A 7,156-nucleotide genomic window follows, 5' to 3' on the forward strand; every position below is an offset into this window, starting at 1 on the left:
CCAGACAGAGTGACTATCCCTGGATCTTGGGGGGAGGGGGGGAGCAGAAGAGAGCGAGAGAGAAAGAGAGGGCTGAACTGAAGAGGACGGGCGAGAATCCAATTACTCATTCTACTTCTAAGAACATTCTCAAGGGGACAAACCTCAGCACTGCATAGCTTTATTGAATAACTACCCACTTAATGCGATTGTTATTGGCATATAGACATTTATTACATTATGCTTTGTTATCACATCTTATAAACCTCCTAAAATTTATAATTTTATTCATATCGATTTATTTTGTTCACTGTGGGAAGGTTTGTTCTGAGTTGGGCATTGCTTAAAAGCGCAAATCAGTTATTCTATGCGTGCTTAAATGCCACTTAAGTAGGCTACTTCTTAAGTGCCTGAACACTTGAAAAGGCAGGCCTGTCTCCACCTTATCAATAGATCAACATGCCATAAAAGTGACTTATTTTTTGTGATACTGATATCAGGAAGGCAGTTATGACTGTACAACGTCAATGCCACAAGCAGCTGGCATGCTTTTAGACTTCAAATATCACCACAAACCACAGCTTCACCTTGGAGATGCTTTGAACAGAGATGCAAAGAAATCAATGAGAAAACCCCACAGGTGAAGTGCAAAAGACTAAAATTTTGTTATAATGTGATATTTAGCATGAACAACAGACAACCAAGGCCCTCGGTGTCCTTAATTACAAAAAACAAAAGTGTAACATTACGAACAGCTGTAACACTGTTCCTTCCTTGTGGTGTCCAAGATAGATTACATTCTATCAACTAGTTTATAAAATAATCTTCAGCTGCATGAGACTAGGAGAAGTATTACTCTACATATTTGAGCTGAGTTTATGACTCAGCAGGCAATTCTTCCTAATCGCGACAAATTTTATGTTGCAAGATATCAAGCAACAAAGGCTTGAGTGTCTTACTACTGGCAACTTTCAAGAAACCCCAAAGCTGCACAAAATATAGACATAACCTTTTTTCAAGGTGCACACATGCACAAAGTGTATGCTTGTATATGTTCAAAATCTTTTTTCGTGCACTGTCTTGTGTGGAAGTATTATATGCAGTGGCTTGCAAAAGTATTCGGCCCCTTTGAACTTTCCCACATTTTGTCACATTACAGCCACAAACATGAATCAATTTTATTGGAATTCCACGCGAAAGACCAACACAAAGTGGTGTACACGTGAGAAGTGGAATGAAAATCATACATGATTCCAAACATTTTTTACAAATAAATAACTGCAAAGTTGGGTGTGAGTAATTATTCAGCCCCCTTTGGTCTGAGTGCAGTCAGTTGCCCATAGACATTGCCTGATGAGTGCTAATGACTACATACAGCGCTCCTGTGTGTAATCTAATGTCAGTACAAATACAGCTGCTCTGTGACGGCCTCAGAGGTTGTCTAAGAGAATATTGGGAGCAACAACACCATGAAGTCCAAAGAACACAGCAGACAGGTCAGGGATAAAGTTATTGAGAAATTTAAAGCAGGCTTAGGCTACAAAAAGATTTCCCAAGCCTTGAACATCCCACGGAGCACTGTTCAAGCCATCATTCAGAAATGGAAGGAGTATGGCACAACTGTAAACCTACCAAGACAAGGCCGTCCACCTAAACTCACAGGCCGAACAAGGAGAGCTGATCAGAAATGCAGCCAAGAGGCCCATGGTGACTCTGGACGAGCTGCAGAGATCTACAGCTCAGGTGGGGGAATCTGTCCATAGGACAACTATACTAGACCTCAGTGCATCGTTCGATACTGTTGACCATAATATCCTATTAGAGCGATTAGAACATGCTGTAGGTATTACAGGTACTGCACTGCAGTGGTTTGTATCATATCTATCTAATAGACTCCAATTTGTACATGTAAATGGAGAGTCCTCTTCACATACTAAGGTCAATTATGGTGTTCCACAGGGTTCAGTGCTAGGACCAATTCTGTTTACATTATACATGCTTGCCCTAGGCAATATTATTAGAAGACATAGCATACATTTTCACTGCTATGCAGATGACACCCAGCTCTATCTGTCCATGAAGCCAGATAACACACCAATTAGTTAAACTGCAGGAATGTCTTAAAGACATAAAGACCTGGATGGCCGCCAACTTTCTGCTTAATTCAGATAAAACTGAGGTTATTGTACTCGGCCCTGAAAAGCTTAGAAATATGGTATCTAAGCAGATTTTTACTCTGGATGGCATTACCTTGGCCTCCAGTAATGCTGTGAGGAACCTTGGAGTCATTTTTGACCAGGACATGTCCTTCAACACACATTAAACAAATATGTAAGACTGCTTTCTTCCATTTGCGCAACATCTCTGAAGTTACAAATATCCTGTCTAAGAGTGACGCTGAAAAACTAGTTCATGCTTTTATTACTTCCAGGCTGGACTACTGCAATTCGTTATTATCAGGATGTGCAAAAAACTTGCTGAAAAGCCTTCAGCTAATCCAAAATGCTGCAGCAAGAGTCCTGACAGGGACTAGAAAGAGAGAGCATATTTCTCCTGTATTGGCTTCCCTTCATTGGCTTCCTGTTAAATCCAGAATTGAATTCAAAATCCTGCTCCTCACATACAAGGTGTTGTGTCCCCCACAAGCCATGTGGGGGACACAGCAAACATGTGGAAGAAGGTGCTCTGGTCAGATGAGACCAAAATGGAACTTTTTGGCCAAAATGCAAAACACTGTGTGGCGGAAAACTAACACTGCACATCACTCTGAACGCACCATCCACACTGTCAAATATGGTGGTGGCAGCATCATGCTCTGGGGGTGCTTCTCTTCAGCAGGGACAGGAAGCTGGTTAGAGTTGATGGGAAGATGGATGGAGCCAAATACAGGGCAATCTTGGAAGAAAACCTCTTGGAGTCTGCAAAAGACTTGAGACTGGGGCGGAGGTTCACCTTCCAGCAGGACAACGACCCTAAACATAAAGCCAGGGCAACAATGGGATGGTTCAAAACAAAACATATCCATGTGTTAGAATGGCCCGATCAAAGTCCAGATCTAAATCCAATCGAGAGTCTGTGGCAAGATCTGAAAACTGCTGTTCACAGACACTGTCCATCTAATCTGACTGAGCTGGAGCTGTTTTGCAAAGAAGAATGGGCAAAGATTTCAGTCTCTAGATGTGCAAAGCTGGTAGAGACAGACCCTAAAAGACTGGCAGCTGGAATTGCAGCAAAAGGTGGTTCTACAAAGTATTAGTGATGGGTCGGTCGCGAACGAAATGGCTCTAGAGCCGGCTCTTCGACGTGAACGACGCGAGCCGGCTCCTTATCACGAGCCGGTTTTTTTGTTTGTTTGTTTTTTTCTTTCTTTCTCTCAGCCTCTCTCTCGCGCTTTTTTTCCGCTTCATTCAGCACACGAGCCTTGTGCTTTACGCTGGGCAGAGGGGGGAGGGGCGGTAGTTACACTCAGTAGCACAGGAACAGAGCAGGAGGGAGAGACAGAGAAAGAGCCAGGGATAACAACGTCACATTAGAAAGGTATAGTAATCATCCACAACTATTTTCAGTTGCAGATGATAAAGGATTGAGAAAGTTTATTCCTGCAGGTCCATATGACAGACAATATGCATGTTCTTTTTGTTTTCATATTATAATTTATATTTAATTGTGTTGTGGTTTGCATTGTTTTGTGTTGTTTCACTTTAAATTTGTAAAAGGAAAAAGCTGAAAATTTAAATAGTTAAAAATTGAAATGTGAATAGTTGACTTTTGTATTATATGATTTATTTATTACATTTTATGTGGAGTGAATAAATAAAAGTATATTTACGGTGGCCCCTACAGACAAAGCACATACAAACTTCAAATCACGTACAAACCCTGAAGCACGTACAAACTCCAAAACACATAAAAAAACACGTACAAACTCCAAAACACGTATAAACTCCAAAATACGTATAAACTCCGAAGCACATAAAAACTCAAAACACGTACAAAAGGCAGCAGAAGTGCTCCAGGATGCTAGGGGCAGTGTTGAACTTTTGTTACCTAGTGGCTACACAAGCCAGCCAGTACCAACGACCGGATTTGGTTTCTGGTAAAAACTGTTTTTTTATTATTTGACTATATATGAATGCTTGTGTATAAATACACAAACAATACACATATGCTTTCATGCTTTCAATTGTGTAATTTAAGTGATCTAGGTAGCTCTGTTTTGGAAGTTCAGTTCATGCTAGAAATGTGTTTTGGAGTTTGTACGTGTTTTGTCTCTAGGGGCCACTGCATATATTTATATATAAACATATATAAATAAAACCACTTTTTTTTTTACATTAGTAATTCCTTTTGTGCATAATTTTATATTATTGTTAATAATAAATTAATTAAAGCAACAAAACAACCTGAAGAGCCGGTTTGGAGCCGAAAGAGCCGGAAATCCCATCACTATAAAGTATTGACTCAGGGGGCTGAATAATTACTCACACCCCACTTTTCAGTTATTTATTTGTAAAAAATGTTTGGAATCATGTATGATTTTCGTTCCACTTCTCACGTGTACACCACTTTTGTGTTGGTCTTTCACGTGGAATTCCAATAAAATTGATTCATGTTTGTGGCTGTAATGTGACAAAATGTGGAAAAGTTCAAGGGGGGCGAATATTTTTGCAAGTTACTGTAATATCCAAAACAAAAAAAGTTGTGGTTAAAGCAGCATTTCCTTCTCAATGCTGTTTCCTTGTTAATAAAATTAGGTTTGAATGAACTTGACTCTGATTTGCATTGCACAAAACTGAGAAATCCAGGAAATATCTTGAGCTGCAGGTTAATGTTTAAACCCCCAGCACTGATATCTGATACCATTTCTTGTACTCACACAACAATTTAAAACCTATTTTCCACTGCAAACCTCTTAAAATATCAAATTTAAGCTTTTGTATTCCTCTGAAAAGACAAATATAGAAGAATAAGAAGGGAGAAAGAGAGAAGGAAATGGCTTGGTCGAGCACCTGGCTCCTATTTTCAGTTTAACTGTCTACATGATTGGTTGGTAATACGTGCATGTGTGTGTTCTTGTCTGGAGCTGAGTTTGTCAGCTGCATTGCGTGGGTTAAGGTAATAAAGGGCTCACTGTGTGTGCAGTGGCAGGTGTGCTTGGAATCATGCACACACCCAAAGACAAACACAAAGGACAAACAGGAACAGAACTAAAAGTGAGAGACCTTTGTCATCTAGAAGAAGTGCAGTGCAGTTTTGAAAGTAGAGGTAAAAGTGCAAGTCCGGCTGGTGAATGGGTGCCAGACAGACAATTGAGAAGAGGAAGAAAATGCTGATGAAAGGCAGCAGTGTAAGACCATTACGCATCTGCGCAACTTAGCTATCTTATCTTCCATCACCATGCAAAACCATAACAGACTACTCGAGTGGCTGAAGTCCTTCCTTAATACATGACCTATTAAAGGCTTTGTGCTAAACGGCTAAGGTGCAGCAGAAGAGAAAATATTTGATCATGTTTGCCAACATCAAATAATGTCCTGCGTATTCTGCCTCCTGAGTGTATTGGATATACACTGAATAGTATCCCCTGTGGAACGCTCCAAATGCAGTCAGAATCTAGGCTGAACTGCAAGACAATTACTTTTACAATGCACGCGGTGATGTCACGTTGTGCAAATGTCAGCTTCACAGGAAAAACAGACAAGCAAAAAACTGTGTTTCAGTCAATCGTACTGCAATTATGGTTTCCCACCAGCAGCTACCAAAGAATGAGATCCAAAAGAAAATCCTCTTCAAGCTCAAGTATTATTTTGGAACAAACATGTTGCCAACACAATAAAAAGTAACTGTGCAAATACTCAGTAGTGGTAGGGGAAACACACACACCACTTTGGAATGAGACACTTGCTAAGGCATTCTGTTGCACTGTGCACACAGAAATGTAAGGCTCTAACAACTGTAACACATTTAGCTACATGTGAGGCCTTGACAAGTTTTTTCTTGTTTCACATCTTGTGTGACGTTTCACTGGTTCGACCATCTTGACCTAAATCTGAAGTGTTCTGAAATGTAATTCTCACTTTCAGTCTTGCTCAGACTATGTTAGCTTGTGATCTCTTGGTAGGTGTTTCTCACGGGGGCCCCTTTCTTGTTAAATTAAGAAACAATGGTCAAAGCTTTCTGGGGTTCTCAATAATTACTTTATAGCTCTGTCATAAAAGAGAAGCTAGCTTTTGCAGCAGAAACAACAGGGTCCTGAATCAGCTCTACTTGCCACAAGTTCATCTGACCTCGGTACATTTCACACCATTTTAAAACAATTATTCAAATGGGTATACAACAAAGATAGTTTAACTTAAAGTTGTTAGTTCCTGACACATAATTAGCTAATTGGATGGGGCTAAGGCACTTGAATTCTCTGCTTTGTCCCAATTGACTCTGAAGGCAGATGTTGGCGGTGGGAGTGATGTCACTCGCAAGTTCAGAAAAGACGCCTGGTCACAACTGTGCAACAGTGGTAGTGCATTGTACAAGTTTTTACAGTTTTGGTAATGTTCATGTGCACGACTACCATTTTGGACTGTGAAGTTGGGGTTTGTGGAGCTGAAAGTCCAACTTGAGGGAAACTGGGACTCAGAAATTCAGAGATCAAATGCAGCAGATCCATAAACAGCAGTAGAACTTTAAAACTTGTAATCTCTACTGCAACCTTTGTGTATTTCGTGTTATTGTGACTTGCTAAATAAGTTATAGACATGATCCATGAATGTGCTACAGGGGGGTTTTAACCACAAAATCAAGCACTGTGCTGTCTTTCTAATGATGCGCTACCTTGCTAAAGCACAAAACAAATTCTATTTTTTCTTGCTTTTCTCACTTCACTGCTAGAATCGAGTCACTGAGTGGAAAGTGGACAACTTGCAAATGACTCCCAGATCAGACATCCAACTTCTGGGGGAAATGGAAATCAGCACTGCATACAGGCTTTCTGGTTGTAGGAAAAGTGGAACAGACTACACAGGGTACCGCTGGCTGGAATGCTAGCCTGGAATAAAACAAACAATAACAAACTTGTCAGATATGAAACTATATCTATCAAAATGACTGAGCACAACTTTAAACCACTTACTTCCTTTTAGAAACAACCAGAGAGAATGAAGCAGCAGCAGGTCCTTCCCCA

This window comes from Copadichromis virginalis, linkage group LG1, assembly GCF_057382275.1.
Source record: "Copadichromis virginalis isolate Kocher_CV1m ecotype Utaka linkage group LG1, C_Virginalis_male_GT1.1, whole genome shotgun sequence".
Lineage (NCBI taxonomy): Eukaryota > Metazoa > Chordata > Actinopteri > Cichliformes > Cichlidae > Copadichromis > Copadichromis virginalis.